Source organism: Scylla paramamosain, chromosome 2 (assembly GCF_035594125.1).
Source record: "Scylla paramamosain isolate STU-SP2022 chromosome 2, ASM3559412v1, whole genome shotgun sequence".
Taxonomy (NCBI): domain Eukaryota; kingdom Metazoa; phylum Arthropoda; class Malacostraca; order Decapoda; family Portunidae; genus Scylla; species Scylla paramamosain.
Genome location: NC_087152.1, coordinates 6,769,994 through 6,794,959, shown reverse-complemented (window position 1 = coordinate 6,794,959; position 24,966 = coordinate 6,769,994). Strand labels below are relative to the sequence as shown.

At 45.6% G+C, this 24,966-nt stretch overlaps 1 long non-coding RNA gene across 1 annotated transcript; it reads left to right on the top strand.

The window, feature by feature from the left end:
• Positions 1–1,865: 1,865 nt before the first annotated feature.
• Positions 1,866–23,761, top strand: LOC135109323 (uncharacterized). The gene is made up of 2 exons (XR_010272658.1): positions 1,866–4,306; positions 21,344–23,761. It is a non-coding gene; the product is annotated as an uncharacterized LOC135109323 (long non-coding RNA).
• The last annotated feature ends 1,205 nt before the right edge of the window (positions 23,762–24,966 follow it).

Below are 24,966 nucleotides of genomic sequence, written 5' to 3'. Positions count from 1 at the left end.
CCTGCGGCCGTCCCCTGGAATTTAATTAGGATGGAATTTCTATCAAATAACAGTAAGTTTATTTGTTGAAGTGGGAGACGACGATGCCAGTGTCGGGAACAGTTGTACTCGAGATGATAGCACCACTTCACGCCCAGTATTTATCTCGCTGTTGGCTGGCTGGGCGAGGTGCGTGCTGGCGCTGGTGGCCGATGCAGACACACCTTTCGCATGGGGCGGTAACGGCACGAATAAACAGAAAAAAAAAAAGTCGTCGGCATTGTGGAATTTTTGGAAAGAAAGTGGCAGTGTAGGAGAGGTGGCATCGAGACGAAGGGACTTAAATTTCCCCGTCATATTGGCAACGCCGGGTGAAGGCAGCACACCCTCCGTTATTTCTGCTTGATAGTCGTCCTCTTCATCCCCTCCCAGAGCCGTCGCCCCGTGTGTGCCACCCTCGCCGCCGCCGCCACGACCACCGCTCAGGGTAAACCATGAGGAGGAGAAACACGAGGCTAAATAATTCGACGTCTGGCTAAAATACTAACAAATTGGGACCCTCCCTTGGTATGCTCTGGCGGCCTAGGTTACCAGTCTCAAGTATTTATCGCTGAATTATCGCACTGTGTACTCCTCCCACGTATCCCTGCTGATTTCTGTGGCGGGTAGGGTGGACTGTGTGCCCCGTGTAATGCATTAAGGCCCCGCGTCATGCCACGTAATGGAATAATTGGTAGGAAAAATTAAATAGTGGGTGAGGGAGTGTGTGGAGTGGCAGAGGAGCGGGCTGCCAGCTCTCGCCATGTGCACGTTATGGGAGCCGCTTCATTCCTTGACCTAAAATCTTTGCCCTCTGAATTTAATCTCTTTACAACGCTGCTGCTGCTGCTGCTGCCGCTGCTGCTGTTGCTTCTGCTGCTGCTGCCGCCGCTGCTGCTGCTGTTGCTGCTGACCACCCTTCGTTGCCCCTACCACTGTGCTCCTCCTCCTCCTCCTCCTCCTCCTCCTCCTCCTCCTCCTCCTCCTCCTCCTCTCCTCCCCCGTGTAATTACGGATCCCATACACGGCCTGTATAGGAAGGTGTGTGTGTGTGTGTGTGTGTGTGTGTGTGTGTGTGTTGTAAATCTTCATAATCGTAATGATAGTAATGATAATATTTATGATAACTTTTTCTTTTTCTTCTTCGCCGTCGTCATCGTCATCGTAGAGTTCTGCTTCTGCTCTTGCTTCTTCTTCTTTCACTATTATCATCATCATCATCACCACCATCATCATCATCATCATCATCTTCATCATCATCATCATCATCACCTTCTTCTCCTCCTCCTCCTCCTCCTCCTCCTCCTCCTCCTCCTCCTCCTCCTCCTCCTCCTCCTCCTCCTCCTCCTCCTACTACTATTACTACCACCACCACCACCACCACTACTACTACTACTACTACTACTACTACTACTACTACTACTACTACTACTACTACTACTACTATTACATCATCATCATCCTATTACCACCGCCACCACCATCACGACACCAGCACAGTGCGTACATACAAAAGTGCGCCAGAAATATGTAGCACGGAAGGAAAATACCACAGACTACGAAACTGTGATGCAATGTTATGTATCCCCCCCCCTCTCTCTCTCTCTCTCTCTCTCTCTCTCTCTCTCTCTCTCTCTCTCTCTCTCTCTCTCTCTCTCTCTCTCTCTCTCTCTCTCGTGAAGCGCAGCCTAATTACCTAACCTAATTAATAATCTTACCTGTCTCTATTATTCCACTAAATGACTGAGGTGGAAGCTCTCTCTCTCTCTCTCTCTCTCTCTCTCTCTCTCTCTCTCTCTCTCTCTCTCTCTCTCTCGTCTCTCTCTCTCTCTCTCTCTCTCTCTCTCTCTAGTAGGCCTATGGAGGAGGGAGGCCTTGAGGGACGAGGAAGAAGGGAGAAGGAAGGCATGGGTACTGGTGGCTGGCTCCCTTCTCCGTTCTGTTGCCTCCCTCCCTCCTCCTTCCTTCACTCCCTCCTTCCTTTTCTTTCCTTCCTTCTCGTTACTTCCTCCTTCCTTCCTCTCATTTCTTCCTCTCCTTTCTTCCTTCTCTTTTCTTCTTCCTTCCTCCCTCCTTCCATCTCACTTTCCTCCTCTCCTTCCTCTCTCCTTTCTTCCTTCTTCCTTTTCTTTCCTTCCTCCTTCCTTCTCTTTTCTTCCTCCCCCTTCCTTCTCTCCATTCCTTTCTCCCTCCTTCTTCTACTCTTTCCTTCTCACCTCCCTTCACTCTTTTCTCATTCCTTTTTTCACTTTCTTCCACTCCTTCCTCCATTCCTTCCCCCTCCCTTCCACTTTTCCTCTCTCCTTCCTCCACTTCTTCCTTCCTCCACTGTCACGTGGCGCCGCGTCATGATCACGTGTCTCTTATCAGCTCAGTCCTAGCAGCCCCAGTGGTCTCTTGTCACTCACTATCTGCCTCACAATAACCTTTACAACTTTCCTCCTGGCGCCGCGGCGTGTGGCTCCGGCGACGAGGAGGAACCGGTGAGGGGAAAAGTTTGCCTCCTGCCGCCGCCCCTCTTGGTAATGATTTCAGTGGTGTCTGGAAGAGGGGCATGGGCGGGGGAGGAGTGTGTTTTGATCTTGGCTGCTCTGCGTCGCCTCGTCCTTCCTTAGTTTTCCTTATGTGGTGTAATGGTGGTGGTGGTGGTGGTTGGTGGTGGTGGTGGTGTTAGGCGCGTTACAGTATGGCCAGTCGAGTCTTGCTAGTGAGATCATCATATTAATCAGCTATTTTTTTTTTCCCTTCATCTCTCTCTCTCTCTCTCTCTCTCTCTCTCTCTCTCTCTCTCTCTCTCTGTGTGGTAATTAGTTTTCGTGGTGTAAGAGGTTAATTCTCGCCCGTGTTATGTGTGGGCCACAAGGGAGGGAGGGTGCACCGTAGCGGGAGGCTGTGGGGAAGAGCTGTTTCAGTGTGCGTGCGCTCGTATGTGTGTGTTGGGCTTCCGTGGCGCCGCGATGCCGCCATGTATACGGGCAAGGAAGGCTGTGGGAGCGGGACTCTTATGCCTTGCTGTGTAAATGGAGCGGTGACTTTGTGGTGTAGGGAAGGCCTTGCTGCAGGGTGTAGATGAGCTGTGGCGCGTCCTGCTGATGCTGTGAGGCACCTTGGTGTTTTGTGCGCTTGGTTTGTAATAACATTAGATATCGCTGCAAGGGTTTTAGGAAGTGTGCTGAGGGACGTATTGAAGGTGTGTTGTTTAGTTTATAGGCAGTGTAAGATGCGTGGGTGGTGTGTGGAGGGAGGGAGCAGTGAGGTGTGTCGGGGTGTGTAGCTGTGTGAGAGAACCCTGCTGAAGTGTGCGGCGGGGAGCAGGTGGGTGTGGCTTGTACCATTTAAAGGTGTGTGGGGTGTAGAGGTGTTGGCGGCGTGAGTGAGGAGACTTGTTAGTGCGCGTGTGTCCTCTGTGGTGCTTGTGTCGCGCCGCCTCGGGGCACTCCGAAGTGCGCCCTCGTGCCGGGCATGGCGGGATGAAAGGAAGACTAATACAGGTTTCCACGTAAAGCGAGGTACCAGGAAGTAGAGGCAGTGGGGAGGGGGAGGAGGGCGGGTGGGTGACATCTTGAGGGAAGGCGTCCCTTAGGTATTGGTCACGGGCGATGGTCGTGTAGGTGAAGTGTGTAAATGACATCACGCGGCAGTGGCTGCAGCAGCACGCCAGCCGCCGCGTTGAGGGCCAGTGGCGCCGGCATGTGTTCGCACGCTCGTCTGACCGACTCATGCTGAAGTACAGCTTTTATCGCCGAGTCGCTGCTTCCACGTGTTGGAGCAATAATCGTAAGCGGTAATCTCCGAGGAAGAGCCTTGTAACTCGCGCCTCGTTTTCCACGGTAGTGAACTTTTTCTAAGATATCTGAGGCGGGAAGCGGAAGCCGCGTCCTGTGGCGGGTCTGGCCGCCGTGCAACAGGTGTGCGGGAGGTGCAGGTGTGGCCACGTCACGTCCGCTCCGCCGGCTGCCTCGCGCTCAAGGGGAAAGATATTTTTAAATGTATGAAGTAAAGCCGTAGTGCGGACGTACGGGTATTAAATAAAATTAAGTTTTATTTAAAAGACCATTTACGTCAGCATCAACATAACTTCAGGAATATGTTTTTTTCTCTTTCGCAGTGACCACCATCCAAAGTCACTCCGCCTCCGCCCTGCATGACCTTCCTCCACCGGCACCACCCACGCCGCCACAGTGCCGCCGCCGCCACACCACGGTAACATCTCTTTACGAGGAAAAACTGGTCCATGTCTTCCTGATACGAGGATCATCCCTCCCCAAGACGCCGCCCCGCAACTGAGGTATGTGTATGGGCCTTTCGTACATATATTAGTGCGATTGATTGGTTCAATTTTCCTTACTCTAATTGATCTGTTGCACTGATCTTGTAAGGTGCTGTACATTTGAGCCTATTGCTTTCAACTGTCCCTCATTCCTCTAGCCCATCCATCATCATCCCTCCTGTCCCTCACCTCTCCCGTTCGTCCCTCACTCGTCTGTTCATCCCTCATTTCTCCCTTCCATCTCTTATTTGTCCCTCAGATCTCTCACCGTTCCCCTTTGTCCCTCATTCGTCTCTTCTGTCCCTCATTCCTTGTTTACGTCTAATATCTGCTTCCTCACTCTCTTGCTTCACTTCCTGTCAACATCATTTCTTGTCCCCTTCCCGGTTCTTTTTATCCTTCTTCCTCCTCCCGCCCGTGCCTTTCCCCTTTTTTATTTCCTGCCTCTCTTACCTCCTCCCTTCCTTGCCTTTCCCTTCTTTATCTTCATTCAAAACAAATGTTTGGTATAGAGATTATGATTTCATTGAAAAATGGAGTCGATTCGTTCATACCACCGATTTCAGGCGGCCATTTTGTCTGTGCTGTTAATACCTCTTAATGGTGAAATAGTGTAACATGCCAGCGAGGTAGTGAAGGAAAGCAATCTGTCTCTATGGTTAAAGTGGGCGTTTCAAAGGAGATGCGACTGTTGTTCCCTTTAAAGATGGACGCCGGAAAGGTTGCGAGAGGATGCAGTCCGCCTCTAGAGAATGAATAACTAAGTAAACAACTAGGTAGATAAATAAAATGAATGTTCACCGTGTTCAAGATCGTCCCCAGGAAGAACACGAGAGGAAGCTTCAATTTGCCTTTAGGGGGGAAATGAAGCCCGTGTTAAAGACGAGGCATTCCCTGAACAGCCTGGCCGGATAATAACATTTGCTCGTACTCAGAAACTCGCATTGGTGATTCTTCGTAGTTCATTGTGAGTTGAAGAAATAAAGTTTACTTGATAATCTGACTGAATGTTTCGCTGGAATTTGGAGAGGAGAGGCGCTAACTGTGTTAGGTGCCAGTTGGTAAACCAGCCTTGCTTACTTCTTCCTGTCTCGTGTATCTGTTGCGGACCTACCAGTTGATGATAAGCATTTTGTTCATAAGAATATTAGTTTTTTCTTTTTTTTTTATGCGAAGGTAAACTAGGTATAAACATTCTCTTGTAACTGCGCTTGGTTGGACTTGCTGCTATTCTTTACAATCCTTGGACGCCGCCATGCATGTAACCCCATTCTTGCTGTGTCTTAAAACCGATCAGTCAGCCGATCGATCAGTCAGTCAGTCGATCACTCAGCCAGTCAATCAACTAATCATTCTTTATCTTTTAGCCGTCCCTGCTCTTGCCTCAGCATCCCCAGACAAACCTTTTCAAATCTCAGTGTGATAATATTTGCAATAATGAAACTTGAATTGGCTGGCGATTTACTGTTCAGCTTCACATTTCGTCTCCTTGTCTGTATGATCGCTTTGTCCCGCGACTCATTGCTGCAACAGTTGTGTATGGGGGCAGCGATGCGATTACCGGGGATCAGGGAGGGACATGTCGGCGTGTCAGCAGAGGGTGAAGGGCGGACTCCGAAGCGATAGCCACGACGCAGGTGTAGATGACGTACTGTACACGACGCAGAAGGAAAGTACAGGAAGGTTAAGGAAGGAAAAGAACGAGACGAATTAACCAAGGGAAGCTGTTATGAGGGAAAACCTAACCAGTAATACAGAGTAAATAATACTCGTACAATCGAAAAATCCGGGGACCGATCGTCATATCGAGATGCGAAGCGAAGCGCTGGCAGTCCTCTCTCTCGAGTCAGTAGCTGAAAACAAGAGTCACGCCGATGAAAGGGACAAGTTATCGAAGCTCCAGCGTGTGAGTGGGATATTTGCTTCACGAGTACTATTCTGATCCTAAAAGCAACCCCGTCGACGCCTAAAAAAAGAGAGCCCTGCTGGATTCACAACACTTCTGCTTGTCTGCCAAACACTTGCTTCCATTTACGGGATATTTCACTCAACGAACATCAGAGAAGACGGAGACTTTTTAACACAGTGCTTCGTGAGGCCTTTGGAATGAGGGAGCCTTACGGGACGGCACAGAATACCTGAGGGCACCAGAGTGAGGGCTGTACTGATCGGCAGCGTTGGATGAGAAGCAGCAACCAGTGTGTGTTGCGAGGTCGGAATTCCTCGGTAAATTGAGCACACACATGGCTGTTGTGGAGTTTTGTTGAAATTACCGTAACACTGGTGAGTTTACGGGTGATGTAAGATCGGTGGCATGTTTTAGATAATTAGACTTACGTGGCATGAGTAATTCAGTGCACGAGACGCGGGGCTGAGTCACGTGCTCTTAATGCGATTGTCTGCAGTAATTCCTGAAGTAAGATTAAGCCGAACAAACATGTGAATGCGAGTAATATTTATCTTCCTTCGTTATACAAGCAGGGGTGTTGGCGACAGAGGCGTGACTGCCGCGTCCTGCCGCCACACCGGGAAGGAGTCGGTGGCCGCATTGCAGGACAGACATCGCTGGCCAAGCATAGACGCAGAAGAGAAAGCCAGAATTAACCCTCGTCATCAGGAACTTTCCTCACGAAGGTTGACCAAGAGGCTGCACTCGCCTCGCGGAGCCTAACTGTGCGATCCGACAGCCGTGGGTTCCCGTATTCATGACTCGGGTGTCCAGCCAATCAGTAAGGCCCAGGGTGTCGCGGGCGAATCCCTGTCGGCATGTATTTAACCCTGAAAAGGATTAATAGACTTATGATTGGGTACTGAATAGGTAACAGTGGGTGGGCCAGGTAGTGGTTCAGCCTAATTGTTGCCAGACATCCTGAATACCTGCGAGGAAATGCCAGAGACAGGACCCGCGGCTGCCAACACCTGCTGCCGCTGATCAGGTGTTTCTATGAAGCGTTGTACCCAATGCAGCGGCGCCCTTGCCGCGTCTGACCCTCCCCTGCCGGGCCGTGCCAGGCGCCACAATACAGTGCCACAGTGCCTCGTTGCCTACCGCCGCCAACTTTACTGTAGCGGCGTGTTTTAAGTGAGAGCAAGGCATACTCCCTGCCACCCTCCTCACCAAGCCAGCCTCATCACTTGCACCTCCTCACCACCCTCACCACACATCCCTCACCTTCACCATCACGCCACTCCTACGTGAGGAGAATGCCACTTGGGGAATGGTGCAGCGAGGTGTGCCAGACTAACACTTGCTTAGCTTACCTCTCCCCTCCATTCATTCACCGTCTCCCTCCTCCTCTCCTCTTCTCCATTTCTTTCCCTCTCATGCCTTCTCCCTTGTTTCTGTTGCCTACTCTCTCTCTCTCTCTCTCTCTCTCTCTCTCTCTCTCTCTCTCTCTCTCTCTCTCCTCTCTCTCTCTCTCTCTCTCTCTCTCTCTCTCTCTCTCTCTCTCTCTCTCTCTCCCCCTCCCCCCTCCCATCACCCCTCCCCTCTCATCCCCTCCGCCTCTCCGCCCCTCTCCAGTTACCCGCTATCCCAGCTCTCTCTCTCTCTCTCTCTCTCTCTCTCTCTCTCTCTCTCTCTCTCTCTCTCTCTCTCTCTCTCTCTCTCTCTCTCTCTCTCTCTCTCTGGATTTTTTTCTGTAGGTTCTGAGGAAGAGAAAGAGAAAGATAAGGAACAAAAAAAAATACAGGAAGGAAGGGGAAAGGGAAGTGGAAGAAAGGAAGGAAGGAAGGAAGGAAGGAAGGAAGGAAGGAAGGGGAAGAGTTTGGATTGAGGTAAAGAAGACAAACAAACAATCACCGCGCCGCCTCCCCTTTTTGTTTTGTTTGGTTTTCACCTGTTTGTTTGAGGTCACCGTGTGTGTGTGTGTGTGTGTGTGTGTGTGTGTGTGTGTGTGTGTGTGTGTGTGTGTGTGTGTGTGTGTGCCCCTGGCCTTGTAGTCTTGAGTTGATATTGTATTGTACAGTGTTTCGAAAAAAAAAAAGTGTGTGTGTGTGGTTTCGATTTTGTTCATTGTTTTCTTTGTTTATTATTTATTTATTTATTTGTTTAGCTATTTTTGGATTATTGTTAGTGGTGATGGTGATGGTGGTGCTGGTGGTGCTGGTGATGGTGATGATGATGATGATGCACGTCCTCCCCCTCCCTCCTCGCCTCACCAGGTATACCTCCGTCCTTCCTCCTCCTCCTCTTTCCCCTCCTCTTCCTCCTCCTCCATGGTGGTGGTGGTGGTGGTGGTGGTAGTGGTGGTGGTGAGTGCTTCTTGGAGGGGAGTAACGGAGGTGGGGGGAAGGGGGAGGCGTCAGCTGGTTCCCCCTCATCCCCCCCACCACACCGCCCCGTGCGCGCCAGGAATGTGCTTCCCCCTCCCCCCAGAACACCGCCGGCCTCCCCCATTCCTCGCGAGAAAGCCGGCCACAGTCCTGCCTCATATAGTGTATATTTATGTCGCGGCGGGCGGGCAGGGGCGCTGTCCGGCCTTGTGGCGCCCGCACGCCCACACTTGTTCGGCCAGAAACACCGCCACTCACTCCACTCGCCTCGCAGTCACACGCCCCTCCGGTCACTCACCCACACACACGCACACGCCCGCACGGTCACCCACCCACACGGCCACACACAAACACACTCACACACACACACACACACGGTCATAGTGCACATACCCGCACGAACCTTCGCCCGCACACACGCCCGCAATACCACACACGTACACACCCTCACGCCCACACTTACTCACATGGCTACACGTCCTCCCTTTCTTCCCCTCCCCCTCTATGACATGGCTCGATGGGGGAGGGGAGGGGAGGGGAGGGGCAAGGTGGGCGGCGGGGACACCTGTATACACCTACCTCCACGCACCTGTCCTCCCCTCCTCCTCCTCCTACCCCCACCACCCAAGGCCCGTTAAGAAGGAGGTGCTAGGAGGGAGGGAGGGCACAGAGGGGAGGGAGGAGAGGAGGGAGGGGGAAGGAAAACCGCTTTAATATAACATAAGGCTGTTTGTGGTGAGGCAGGAGGCGAAAAGAGGAAGCAGGAGGAAGGAAGAGAGAAGAGGAGTAGGAGGAGGAGGAGGGGGAGGTGGAGGTGGAGGAGCAGGAGGAGGTGGTGGAGAGTGGGTGGTTGGAGGTGAAGTGTAGGTGGAGAAGGAATGTGGAAGAGTGTGGGTGAAGTCACATGAACTCTCTCTCTCTCTCTCTCTCTCTCTCTCTCTCTCTCTCTCTCTCTCTCTCTCTCTCTCTCTCTCTCTCTCTCTCTCTCTCTCTCTCTCTCTCTCTCTCTCTCTCTCTCTCTCTCTCTCTCTCTCCATCATACATGCCCCTCCATCTCTCCCTCCCCCTTCCTTCCCCCTTCTCCCTCCCCCTGCCTCATGACCGCTGAATGAAAATTAGGGAGAAATCATGTCTGGGTCTTCCTTGTGGCCGCCACGTAGAAAACGGAATGTGTCAGCGGTTAGAGAAAATGGAGCGCGGGAGGAACAGCGACAGACTAAAGTAATTTTTTTTCTTTTCTTTTCTTTTTTTTTTGCAACTTCTACTTTCTCTCTCTCTCTCTCTCTCTCTCTCTCTCTCTCTCTCTCTCTCTCTCTCTCTCTCTCTCTCTCTCTCTCTCTCTCTCTCTCTCTCTCTCTCTCTTGTTTGTCTTTTAATAGATTTAATTGAGAGAGAGAGAGAGAGAGAGAGAGAGAGAGAGAGAGAGAGAGAGAGAGAGAGAGAGAGAGAGTATTGAATTTGATATCACACACACACACACACACACACACACACACACACACACACACACACACACACACACACACACACACACACACACGTCAGTTTCCATGTATGAAATAGTTAAATTGCGATCTGTCTTTTTGTTACCTTCGCCTTGCCTTGTCCCGCCCCACCCTTCCCCGCCCATACTTAGCTTGTGCATTCCACGGGGCATCTCTCCTGACGGTCCCGTGTGCAGGTGTAACGAGAAACCAATATATATCAGATGTTTAGTCGTGTGCAGCTCAGGGATAGATCGTTTGTAGGGGGTGGGAGGCAGTCAGTCAATCAATCAGTTAGTTAGCTAGTTAGTTTGTCAGTTAGATAGTTAGTCAGTCAGTAAGTCAGTTAGTTTGTCAGTCAGTCAGTCAGTTAGGCAGTCAGTCAGTCAGTCAGTCAGCTTCTCTCGTTAGCCCTTACTCATCTGCCTTACTCGCTGCGCCTTGTCTGCACACACCAAGTCTGGGTAAACATATCAGCTATTTTGCTCTGAGACTGTCGAGACAAGTGTGTATCTGTGTGTGTGTGTGTGTGTGTGTGTGTGTGTGTGTGTGTGTGTGTGTGTGTGTGTGTGTCAATAGCTTTGTTTGCTGTCTTTCTTCACGAGAGCTTGTAAAGGTACAGCCGAGGTAGGCGTGCTGGCTAGCGCCGGCCTGGCGAAAGCTTCTATGGAGTTGAAAACAGGATGACTTAAAGCTTTGGCCTCTACATACTGACTAATTTTCTGGAGTAAATCCGGAGGATGATATCAGTCACATGCAGCTTGTCACCACGTTCTTGACATTTTTGTTTCCTGCACTGATCCTCCACTGTGATGCATGTCCATGAAGTACATAACAACTAGCTGGGCATAGTAAGGGATATTTGTTATTACAGAGAGATATTTGTAGCAGCGTCACTGATGAAGTCTGAGAATCACACGTGTATGTGTGCAAATGCTTTATAAGGCAGCGTTAGATGTTACACTCTACGTGTTGCAGACATTTCCTTTACGTACGTTGAGATTTATGTTCACAAAGTCTAGTTTCTGCAGTAAAGCCGTGGAATGAAATGTTTGATGAACGTGCAGCGCTTACAAAGTTAAAACAGTGAAAGATAATTTGTAGGAGTTGTAAAGCTTGAGACATTATTGCTTAATGATTATTGATTTTTATTCTCTCTCTCTCTCTCTCTCTCTCTCTCTCTCTCTCTCTCTCTCTCTCTCTCTCTCTCTCTCTCTCTCTCTCTCTCTCTCTCTCTCTCTCTCTCTCTCTCTCTCTCTCTCTCTGTCATTATATATATATATATTCTCTCTCTCTGTCATATATATATATATATATATATATATATATATATATATATATATATATATATATATATATATATATATATATATATATATATATATATGATGTGTAAAGTGAAATAGCTACATGTCAATATTATATATATATATATATATATATATATATATATATATATATATATATATATATATATATATATATATATATATATATATATATATATTATAAAATGGACGGACGGTGAAAGTTTAAAAATGTTACCCATTGAAAGTGAGTGGCGAACATTTTCTGTCAGTGCTGGCGTGCGATGAAAGAAAATGGACGCTATTTAGTTGAGTCCGTGGTGGCAGTAATGGTGGTGGTGGTGGTGGTGGTGGTGTGTAATCATCCACGTCCTGAGTATCACGCGCCGGACTCGTGGTCTCAGTGATCTCTTATAACGCATATATTGTGATCTGTAGGCACGACGGATTTTCTACACACCACATCGACCACACCCCAAGTGACAGTATTTCTGCAGACATGAGGCGGTAATAAATGCTCCACTGACTGGTGTGCAGGGTGTGTGTATAGACAACTCAAGACAATACTTGGTGGCTTCCGATGACAAACTATATTAATCCTACTTGTACAGAAGAGTGAATCAATGAAAAAAATAAATAAATAAATAACTAAGGAACATTCACAAACCAAAAAAGCAAAGGCGATGTTCATTCGCACTATGTTTATCTCTAATACGAGAAGAGAGAACACAACACAATAGAAGCTATGTAACACTGATGGTAGAGAACAGCCTGAAGGAGAGGTATGAAAGGGAAGGAAACTGATCCCTGCTGGTCATAGGAAGGGGAAAAAAAAAGAAAGAAAGAAAAGGAAGGGGAAAAAAAAAACAAGAAGGGACGAATAGAAGAACAAGAAAAAAAAGGTGTACATCTAGCGGTCATAGTGAAAACTCGACACGCATTTCATCGCTGTCCTCCCTCACACGTCTAAAGAAAACGGGAAGCACCGTTTTCTTCCAAGAGTCTTGAAGCGAGGACATTTTTAAACTTTCATGGGGCTCTTATGGTCACGTGAAAGGGACATTTTTATATTATTATTATTATTATTATTATTATTATTATTATGAGTAGTAGTTTTAGTAGTAGTAGTAGTAGTAGTAGTAGTAGTAGTAGTAGTAGTAGTAGTAGTAGTAGTAATATATAATTTAGCATCATCAAAAAAGAAGGAAAATTTAGAAAATAACGTCATACGTAATTTGAGTTGAAAGAATACACACAAGGAAAAGAAAGAGGAGGAGGAAAGAAAGAAAGAAAAAAAAACAGGATCAAGTGGTGAACTTCAACGTAATGGAGTAGTTACGTGAGAGAGAGAGAGAGAGAGAGAGAGAGAGAGAGAGAGAGAGAGAGAGAGAGAGAGAGAGAGAGAGATTTGGGTGGAGGGATGGGGGGTGGCGTTGAGGAGGAGTATGAAAGGCCAGATTTCGTGCCTATATTTAGCACCTGTGCACTTGAAACAATTGAAAGTCGAGCCTTGGCGTGCCAGTGGCGGCGCTGAGCAGGAGCAAAGTGGCGACACAAGAGGCCTCTCTCTCTCTCTCTCTCTCTCTCTCTCTCTCTCTCTCTCTCTCTCTCTCTCTCTCTCTCTCTCTCTCTCTCTCTCTCTCTCTCTCTCTCTCTCTGTATACGCTTGTTTCGCCCCTAGTTTTTGCCGTCTCATGGGAGGTCCGCTCGTGATGGCCATCTCTCCTCAATCTGACGTCAGTTTAGCTAAGGGTATCACTGTGCCCCGATAGCGTGCTGGCGTGGGTGGCGCGGCGGCTGCGGGTGGAGAGGGTGTCTGTTTGTGTGACTGTGGGTGTGTGGGCGGTGGGTGGGTGGAGTAGGTGAGAGAGAGAGAGAGAGAGAGAGAGAGAGAGAGAGAGAGAGAGAGAGAGAGAGAGAGAGAGAGAGAGAGAGGTTAAGTGGTGTAGGAAAAGTTGTGTTAAAGGGGTGTAGGTAAGTGGTGTGTGTGTGTGTGTGTGTGTGTGTGTGTGTGTGTGTGTGTGTGTGTGTGTGTGTGTGTGTGTGTGTGTGTGTGTGACCTTTATTCTCTTACATGTCATTATTGTTTTAGGTATGTCTGTTTATTTTGTTTATGTATACGTGTGTAGGTGACAGCTCATGGATATTTGTATGTATATATTCATGTATGGATGTTTTCCTTCACTTTTCTTTCCTCTCTCTCCCCTTCCCTCTTTTCTCCCCCTTTCTCTTATCTCCTCGTGTTCAGCAGCTTCTCATATCACCAATGGACTTCTTGCTCTGATGCCATGTGTATATTATTCTCCTTATCCTTTGCTTTTCTTTATTTTCTCTCTTTTTCCCTTCCCTTCTCTTATTTCCTCTTTTTTTTCTGGCTAGTTACCCTTTGATGAACAGTCACCTCTTCAGTAGCTGTTAGTTTTATCCTGTTTGATTCCAAAGAACATAATGCTGAGTGACGGACAAAATTATCATTAGCTTTTCCAAGTGATTTGTATCTGACTTGATTTGTATTTTGTTGTGCGTGAAGTCACTGTGGACACATCTTGAAAATAATGGCGAACGTTGGGTTGTTTTTGTTATTGATGAAGTTGTTTGTTTTAAGAGATGCTTTGTCTTTAGCAGTAGTTTTATTTGAGGACGTTTGCTTGTAGCCACACGCGACATCAGTGTGTGTGTGTGTGTGTGTGTGTGTGTGTGTGTGTACGGAAAAATTTTACTAAATAATCATACATGACCTTTCACGGAACATATAATTCTCAGCCATTATATTCAGTAAATAATTCGTCTGACAAACACAGATAACAGCGACGCCTAAACTGTTGTGGGCGAGGCGCATCAGAAGATAATGTTTGTGATGACAAAATATTATTACACTGGCAGCATTTTATCCAAAACAAAACATTGACAAAAAAATAAACAGTTTCAGGATAAATTCCTTTCACTTTTATGCTGTTTTTTTTTCTGGATTTCGTATTTATTCTCCACTTGATAAGACTTGTTCCGCGTTGTAGTGCATCAGTGAATGGTTTTGTGTTACTACGGTGGTGTAATTATGTGCCTACTCTTACTAATTATTATTACAGCCACGGTCGAAAGTCCGCTAACGTGCCACACATTCCTCCACTTACTCGTACTTAAACGTTTTCCTTCAATCTTAATGCCTCTGATATGCTGACAGTCTCCTCTCAAAGCCTGACAACTGAATCTAAAAATGCCAGAGGATTTAACATTAAAACACACACACACACACACACACACACACACACACACACACACACACACACACACACACACACACACACACACACACACACACACAAAACACGTTACAATGAGACGCAAGTTACTCGATTCTAACCACGACTGTATTTAAGGTTCACGGCGCACCTTTCCTTCCAAGTAACAATTAAGAAGATGTCTAAGGACGTGCCGTGGCGTGTAGCAGAGATAGTGACGATGACTGGAAAGTGTTCTGGTTTAAATGCCAACAAGTGCATTACAGAACTGCCTGCTTATCTTTTTCCTCCACCCTTTGTTCTCTCCTTTCTTCCTCGTAGTGTTTTTCATAATTTTTCTTCTACACAGTCTTCTTCTTTGTCCTTTCCTGTCTCTCCATCCTTCTGTTATCTCCACGCTGGTTTCCTTTCACAACACACCTTGATTCATGAGATATATTTCCTGCATATTCTTTCATCCTCTCTTATCCTTGCCTTGTTTTCACAGCACTCCTTCATTATAACATTAACTACTAACTATACACAACTTCCTGCATCTTTCTTCATCCTCTCAGATCTTCTTTCTCTTTCCTTATCTCTTTTCATATTCCACTGCATCATCGTAAGATTTATTACGTACTATTTGGTAACTCGTGGCGTCTTCTCCACCTCGTTCTTTCCCCATTAAAGCCTTCCTACTTTTCCTTTATCCTCATGTCTCCTTCCTCCCACCACCTCCCACCATCACCATTTCTCACCCCGGAAATCTCAGCATGGTCCCCACAATGCCGTGCTATCACCCAGACAATATCCAGGCGCTATGACGCATGCGCGGGGCTCCTCGGGGATCATGCTAGGACTGTGGTATGACCCCTGAGGCCCTCTGGCGGCGGTTCCTTGACTAATGACGTCACACGCGAGGGACACATTCATTGGTCGCTGTGTTGGATGACGTCACGACTACAGGACATTCCAAGTGTGTGTGTGTGTGTGTGTGTGTGTGTGTGTGTGTGTGTGTGTGTGTGTGTGTGTGTGTGTGTGTGTGTGTGTGTCATGACGGGACAATGCACAGGAACGCTCAGATTTATTTGCATTCCTTCGTCTTGTTTATTTATTTAGTAGTTGTAGATATGTTTTTCGTACATAAGAGTTTATCTCATGACTGAAGTGTGAAGTGTGTGTGTGTGTGTGTGTGTGTGTGTGTGTGTGTGTGTGTGTGTGTGTGTGTGTGTGTGTGTGTGTGTGTGTGTGTGTGCTCCTAACGTGATATGGATTTATGAAAGCGCTATCGGGAGGAGGAGGAAGAGGAGGAGGCTGAGGAAGAAGAGGAAGAGGAGAAGGCTGAGGAAAAAGAGGAAGAGGAGAAGGCCGAGGAAGAAGAGGAAGAGCAGAGGCGGAGGAATTAAGGGTCGGCGTGAGTAATGGGTGGCGAGAGGCGCGTCCGATGCAGGATGAGATTCTTGATATTTGATTCCTGACCAAGAGCTGAGTTTGTTTGTGTTACTGTGACCCTGTGTGTTGCTGTGGCTGTGTGTGTGTGTGTGTGTGTGTGTGTGTGTGTGTGTGTGTGTGTGTGTGTGTGTGTGTGTGTGTGTGTATGTGTTGCTCTATTCTAGTGCGTTGTTGCGATTGTCTTGTCTGCATGAGAGAGAGAGAGAGAGAGAGAGAGAGAGAGAGAGAGAGAGAGAGAGAGAGAGAGAGAGAGAGAGAGATACCGGACATCCTCCCCAACATACAATTATCACATCGACGCATCACTTCTCCCCGCCTCAAACGGCCCGCTCTGGTCAGGTCACAAGAGGTCACGGAGAGGTTACCGGCCAGAGCGACATTGAGAAAGGAAGTACGCGTGACCTCTGCCCTGGGTGGGTGGACGTGGCAACAGCATTTCTTATGACCTCCACGCGGCGTCCCTGTCACTGTGTCCCTCGTTACATTATGGTCAAAAGTCGATCAGCATGTCTTCTCTTCCTCGGATTTGTACTTTCCTTCATTCTTAACCCTCTGACTGCCACTTGGTACACCTTTCCCTAACTACCAATCACTCTGAGACATCTCTACTTGTTCTGCCGCCACATCCAATCTATGAACTGGGAAGAAATTGCAAAATGTATTATCTTTCATCGCTAACTTTATTGTAGAAGCTTATATAAAGACTTCACGCATTGCTTCTGCTGCTGCTAATTGTTTCGTGTCGCAGTGAAAGGGTTAAATTATCTTACGTACCAATAGTTTATCAGGTGTTAAGTTCTTCAGCGCTTAGAATCTTGACTCGCTTTTGGAACTTACTAAACTGGTCATTTGTAGATTAGAACTGTATAAAACTAGCCTCTTTAAACCGAATATTTTACTGGATAGTGTATGATTCACTGATTTCAAGAGAGAAGACTTAAAAGTTAATAAAATAATATATAATTAATCAGAATAGGAATGTGGAAAGGTTACCAGGTTCAGAGGATTAAGGAGACTGTTTAAGAGATCAGGGGACTTCAGATAAAGGAAAAAATCTATGCACTGTAATAAGTGTTTTATATTCAATGATTTCTGACCCTGACTGTACATTAGAATATCTCGATCTTATCACTTATTTGCAACATTCCTTTCTTATTAACCTTCTGACTGATCTATCGCAAGTTAACATTATAATTTCGAACGACACCACTGATAGGAAGAACTGATCAAGTACGTAGTTTAAGTCTTTCTCCTACCCTACTAGTTTAATTTTACCCTGTAGAGTTATGCAGGGGTACTCAAATGAAGTAACTATTGCCTTTTTGTCACTGTCAGTCAGAAGGTTTGTTTCATTGTAAGCATCAGTGGAAAGAGAATTTGTTTGCTCTTAACTCTTCGTATTTGTCCTCATTTTTCCGTAGACACCTGACTGGCTCTCTATATTGACTGCCTGAGTGATAGATGGCGCTGTGGGGAGAGCAGGAGTTGGAAATGAAGCCGTAGCGTGTGTTAGTCCTGTGCTGTGTATACGTGGTGATTCTAGTGATGCTTTCAGTGGTGGACAGGTAAATTAGGGATGTGTGGGTTATCTTTGGGGATGATTGTATTTACTGTACATACTTGTGTGTGTGTGTGTGTGTGTGTGTGTGTGTGTGTGTGTGTGTGTGTGTGTGTGTGTGTGTGTGTTAGTGATTATCGCTGGCGCACTGTTGAGTTGATAAAGTGTAGTAGTCGAGCTTGCCGCACACACACACACACACACACACACACACACACACACACACACACACACACACACACACACACACATCAGTACGTGCACAGTGTATGAAGGATCGAGACTTATAAATGGCAATGATTATTCAGACCTGAAGTAAGAGAACGTCAATCATTATAAGGAATGTGGTCGAGACAAAACAGCGGATGAAGCAAAAGCATTGTGAAATAGAAGCACTTGAGCTCTCTTTGATGAATAAACTTTTTTTTTTTTTTGCCTCCTCTCATGTTTTCTCACTAAATCTCTGATCACTTATCGCGCCTGCTTATGCATGAATGATTTTTGAAAGACTGAAATTGGAAGCTAGTGATAATAAACAAGCTTCACCATCACACCAAGAAAATGATAAAGTAAAAATATCAGTTATGGTTTGTCAGTATTCAACATTTTCCTTGTCATTGCTGAAAAAAAATAAACATAACTTATAACATAAAATGTTATAAGTTTCAAAAAAAGACAAAATTTTACTTTTTATTGTCATCACTGAAAAAAAGACCATCTAAAAATTGTCGTCAAAATTGGTCTTTTTCACTGTCACCGCAAGAAGGAAATAAAAAAAAAATGTATTTGTGAAGACATCGTCAAAATTGAACTCATTCACTCTCTATAAAAAGAAAAAAAAAATCAGCTGATAAGATAGAGCTAACAAAATGCTCTTTTTCATTCTACCAATACGAAACCGGTGAAAATGATGGATATAAACGTAAAATCTCCTCAGAATTCATATTTTCACCGCCATTACGTTAAAACAAACTCACTGGAGAACGTAATAGTAAAAAATATTAGCACACTTTCTCTTTTTCACAATATAAAACCAGTGAAGTATAAAACAATATAAAACCAGCAAAATACACACAAATCACTATATAACCTCTTCTTTTTCTAACCATTACTTCAAACACCCTCCCTTCCCTTCTCCTCCCCAAACAAAATACAAATACAAAACTACAAAAACATCATTCTTAACCTCTCACCTTCCGAATCATTCCCTCTAAAAATTCAAATAAAAACAATAGGAATACAAAAACGCAAAATACGATTACAAACCCCGCCTTATCATCGTCACTGCTTCAAAAACCCAAGTCAACATCAACGCATATGCATCAAGACAACATAGGTAGTACATTAGACAACATTTTTCGCATTTTTCCCTGTCGGAGGAGGCACAGAGGGAAGGGTAACGGGAGGGAGGGAGGGAGGGAGGGAGGGAGGGAGGGAAGGAGGGAAGGAGGGAGGGAACAAAAGATAAAATGGGTGAGTGAGGGAGGAGTGGAGGGAGGGAGGGATGAGCAGTCTATTATTGAAGTCACGTGCCAAAGTGGAGGTGCAAACAGTGAAGCCAAACAGTGTAAACAGTGAGGCTAATACATACGAGGAGGAGGAGGAGGAGGAGGAGGAGGAAGAGGAAGAGGAGGAGGAGGAGGAGGAGGAGAAGGTGGAGGAGGAGGAGGAGGAGGAGAAGGTGGAGGAGGAGGAAGTAGAAGAAGGGAGGAGGTATGAATTGAGAAATGATAGACATTCTTAGAGAGAGAGAGAGAGAGAGAGAGAGAGAGAGAGAGAGAGAGAGAGAGAGAGAGAGAGAGAGAGAGAGAGAGACCGTACTTGTGAAAAAATTAAAGAAAAAGCATAAGGTAAAGAAAGAAGGAAGGAGAAAAGGTGATAATATAACTTGAATTTAAAGAAAAGGGAAATGAGAGAGAGAGAGAGAGAGAGAGAGAGAGAGAGAGAGAGAGAGAGAGAGAGAGAGAGAGAGAGAGATAGTTATCAATCAGTGGGGTGAATGAGCACGGTTAGCGGGGGAGGGAAGGGAGAAAGGGAAGGAATGAGGAAGGTGTGGTGGAGGAGGGAGAGAAGAGGGGGGAAGGGAGCCAGTACCTATTGTTCAGGTCACGGAAGGTCAACACTAGAGAGAGAGAGAGAGAGAGAGAGAGAGAGAGAGAGAGAGAGAGAGAGAGAGAGAGAGAGAGAGAGAGAGAGAGAGAGAGTTGTCAGATATTCTTAGCGTTAATATATCTTCATCACTACCACCACCATCACCACCACGACTCCCTCCCTCCCTCAATCCTCCAGCGAAGAAAGAAGCCCGTCTGATTACCTTCACCGTGTACAAACAAAGTCTCCTAGGAGTTATTATCACCGCCAGTCTGCCCGTGACGTCACGTCCGGCTTGAGGGGCTCGGCGGGTCAGTTGGCGTATCGGGTCACGAGGTCACGGGTCGAGGGATCAAGAGGCGCGCTATTTGCCTAAGATAGCGAGGGATGACGTGTGTAGGCTGCGCTAACTGCTGTCACTACTTATACTACTACTACTGCCACTACTACTACTACTACTACTACTACTACTACTACTACTACTACTACTACTACTACTACTACTACTCTTGGTGTTACTACTACTACTACTACTACTACTACTACTACTACTATCCCCACCACCCCTAGCTAAACTACTATTACTGCCATTACTGCTCTTACCACTAACAATACCACCATCTACACACCTTTCCCTTCACCCCTCACTGCCTTCAATCACTCCCCCCTTATGGTACACTAGTGCATACAAGCATTACTCCCCAGCCCATCATCTCATCACTCCCCACGCCCTTAACGCAACCACGCCCCCAGTGCCACCTTTCCTCGTCTCCCTGCCGCGTGTAGCTCCCCTCCCTGACGCCTGTGTGTAGTTAACCTGGAGGAGCTTCCCGCCGCGATGAACAATACCACCTTCTTACCGATGCTATTTAGTGCTCCGAGAGGCGTGTTAGTGCTGGCGGCAGGACTGACGCGCCGCTGTGTGGTCGAGAAGGCGGACGCGACGTTGCCTCAGTAGCCCTCAGTTGGAAGCGGCTTGAGTGATGATGGCGGCTCACTAACCACCCCCCGCCCCCCTCACCCCATTATTTACAGTTTAGAAGCTCTGTGTATAACAAAAGCCGGGCAAAATAATCCCACGGCTGGCGGATGTGGCGGGATTACTTTGCGCATCAAGTGGGTTGGGTGCTGGAGGTGGTGATGGCTTGCTCCCTCGCCGCCCTCTCCCTGCCCCTCTCCCTTGACCCCGCGACCCCTCGGTAAACACAGACTGGCTGGCGGCCGCTCGTGACCCCTCGTTTTGAAGTGGCTGACTCAAGGTGTATTAATTACGGAGCCTGTTAAGGTTTATTTTGCTGTGAATTTAAAGTGGTTTTGTGGAGGGAGAGCAAGGGATCCTTCTGTTGCGGCTGATTGTGGGCAGAGGCGCCGGCCTTGCTCCGTGGGGGGTGGGAGGGAGGAGGGAGAAGAGGTGAAGGAGAGGAACATGAGGAAGAGGAGGGCTGGTGAGATAAAGAGAGATGAGCTGGAAATACAAACAAAGTGAAAATTAAGTATATCTACTAAATCTCAACGGTTTCCTGGCCTCTTTCTCCTTTGCAAGCTCAGTAATAACTACATCTCTTTGTGTTACAGGTAATGTCATCTGATAGAACATATAGATCGTTTTTCGTTGTATTTTATTGTCATGTTTCCACGTCACTTAACAGAGGTTTTCTTTTCTTCCTCAGGCGATGGTGTTGGCCTCCAGCAGGTGGCAGCAACCGGCGACGCAGGGGCACCGTGTTGAAAGTGAGCCCATTGGGAAGTGGTGGTAGTGGTGGCAATAGTAGTAGCAGTAGTAGTAGTAGTGGTAGTAGTAGTAGTAGTAGTAGCGGTGGTGAGAGCAACATCAGTAGAAGTACTCGTATTAATGGGAGCAGCCGCAGTGGTAGTAGTAGTAATAGTAGTAGTAGAGTAGCAGTAGTAGCAGTAGTAGAGTAGTAGTAGTAGTAGTAGTAGTAGTAGTAGTAGTAGTAGTAGTAGTAGTAGTAGTAGTAGCAGCAGTAGTAGTAGCAATAATTATACTTTTTATATGTATTTTTTGTGGGATTGCATGATATATAAACAAACACATTTTAACATTATAGCTTTTTCTCTCTCTTTTTGTGACATTGACAGAGTATCAGAGCACTGAACTTGATTTAATAGTACGAAGCAAGAAGAAACTAGAAAGAAAAACATTGGCTTAAACTTTTATTCGCTGTGTGTGTGTGTGTGTGTGTGTGTGTGTGTGTGTGTGTGGGGCAGCATGACGCGGCTGTACTTAACCAGACGTGGCCAGCCAAGTTGATGCTTTGACTGTTCGTGTGTAAAGGAGGAGCAGTCAGCATCCGACCTGTTGGCCCTAAAGAGGCTGTTATTGATAAGATACACTAATTTAGAACTAAGGGACGTGGGATAATAAAGACGAAGGTCATACTGTATTTCTCTCCTTTTGCTCTAATATGTTAAGGAATAAAGGGTATTCACATATGTATAATTATGTGTATGAAGGCTCGTATTTTAAGTTCTTTTGCCTTTCTGCAGGACTAACTTCAAAGGCCACAGAGATTGGTATTCAATTTCTCATGGGTATTTCTCTCCTATTGCCGGTACAGAATTCTTGTTAAACTATTACTACAACCATGAAAACTTCCGTGGAAAATACCCGTAACTTCCACAAGAGTCTGTTAACAGTGGTCGAGATAAGACGCTGAGACGTTACCGAATACTAGACTTGGGAGTGTGGTGAAGGAGGACCCGAGTGTGTTTGAGTTTGTATACCTTTTCTCTTTCCTCTTTCCTCCCAGCACTGCAGAACGTATTGCCTCATTTACTCATTTACTGCGTTACACAACAACACACAGTACTAAAGACAATGTATGGAGTCTTTGTAAGCGTATACAAAGAAGAAAAGGCACAAAAAAGAATATATTTTGTAATTTCCAGCCAGTACAATGTTTGCAGGTGCCGGTATCCCAGAGTATCTCAGAGTAGATAGTGATTAAAGAAACATGTGTCAGATATCAGTGAAATGGTTAAGTCACTCGTTCCAATGACTCGCCTTGTTCCACGAAATATATAGATAGTTCATTTGATTCCAGTTCCAGTCCCTGTGTGTGGGAAAGAGAACTGGTCATAGGAAGAGATGTCATTTTCCTTCAAGTGTCCATCTTTCTTACGTCAGTCGGTGCAGGCTGGTGAAAATCCAAACATGCAAATCTGACATTCTTGAGTATAAGTGGATAAGAGTCTATTTGCATGATGCTTTGGTATTATTATTATTATTATTATTATTATTATTATTATTATTATTATTATTATTATTATTATTATTATTATTATTAAAGTTGATGAGAGTGAGTAGGTGTGTGGAATTCCTGGCAAGTGTGTATGTGCAAAAGAATGACGGAGAAAACGGAAGAAAAACAAAAAAACATTTGAACTAGTAAAATGAACCAGCGCTTGTCATTATTGTCCTTATATTTATCATTACCAGAGAGAGAGAGAGAGAGAGAGAGAGAGAGAGAGAGAGAGGGGTTTAGTACATAGTAAGATGGGCAAGAAAGAGGTGTTGGAGAAGGGGGGGAAGCTAATGGGGACAACTAATGGGGCAATAAAGGCAGGGTTTCAGTGCGTGTTTGTGTGTGTTGGGACGCGTGTCCTGAAACGGAGACGTGAGTTGGAGAGAGGAGGTGGACCATCCATACAACAACACTACAGAAAAAAAAAACTCCCTTCTTCCTTAGTGTTCCTCTGCCACCCACACAGCCTCCGTCCCTTGACTCCTCAGTTGTAAAGCATATGCCGTTCCGTAAAGCAGTGGTGTTATATTGTGCAGTGTTATAGACGAAAACAAAGACAAGAAAATAAATCAATAGAAAATAAAAATAAATTAAATAAGAAAAAAAGGAAGAAAAACAAACAATCTGGCAGTCGCCTTTGCTTATCACATGCCAAGGTCTTGTCTTCACCTGAGCTCTTAAAATAAAGCAGTTAATTAGTCCATACATTCATTTCCATTCGATTTGTTTACATGGTATCCACGATCTACCATCACTCCTACGTCCCCCCCACCCCATCCCTCGAAAGAAAAAAGTAAATAAATAAATAAAAAATAAAAATAACGTTACATTTCCATAAAAAAAAAAAAGTTATTCCTGGTATTCTTGTCCTGAAAACCCGTGCATCCGCTTTTTATATTTGCCACTTTGCTTCCATATATTCTTTTGCCCTCCAGTATTTCCATCTTTGTGTGTGGGCGGGGAGGGGGCGGGGTGGGGATGAGGGAGCAGGACCGCCACAGTGAGGGAAAAGGCAGTCAGTCGCCCACTTTCCAAACAAAAGTGTATCGATGTCTCTCAGCTGTGTTTGTTTGTGTCTCCTTCCGTAACCCTCAGGAGAGAGAGAGAGAGAGAGAGAGAGAGAGAGAGAGAGAGAGAGAGAGAGAGAGAGAGAGAGAGAGAGAGAGAGAGAGAGAGTACTCACACGTATTATTGTTATTATCATTATTATTATTATTATTATTATTATTATTATTATTATTATTATTATTATTATTATTATTATTATTATTGTTGTTATTATTATTATTATTATTATTATACACTTTGTTATATGGATATTTGTAGAGTTTATACCAGTAAGGCATTTGTATTGGTGTTGTGTGTTTTGTATTTGTAGTTCTGTTGTATTTGTAGCGTTAAGAACACCCACTTGTAACTGTTGTAATGGTTAAGTATCTGGTAAATGTTGTAAGGTATTGTTCCTTTTTTTTTTTTTTTTCTTTTGGTATTTTGTAATCATGCATGTAATCTTGATGTATGTACGTAAGGTATTTTTCAGTATCTTTTGTCTGTTTATTTATTTATTTTTTTATTTACTTGTTTATTTATCTACTTATTAATTAATTAATTGGTTTATTTACGTATTTGTATATTCATTTATTCATTCATTAACGCATCCATTTTAACACTGAAATATTTCGATCATCTCATTTGTAGTCTTTCAGTTCTCTCTCTCTCTCTCTCTCTCTCTCTCTCTCTCTCTCTCTCTCTCTCTCTCTCTCTCTCTCTCTCTCTCTCTCTCTCTCTCTCTCTCTCCATTGCTACGTATAAAAATGCATCCCTAAGTAAAATGTTCTCAATGCATCGCGGCGGCGCAGTCTCCCCCCGAGGTTGCAGCTGAAGGAAAACGGGAAGTTGAGGTTACAAGTCACGTTTTCTCATATAACAAACTTAACCACCTGCTTCCCGTTTTCTTTGGCGTTCTTTTCATATTATTTAGATAAGGGTGAACTACTTATTTACTGATCACTCGCCACGGTTGGTAC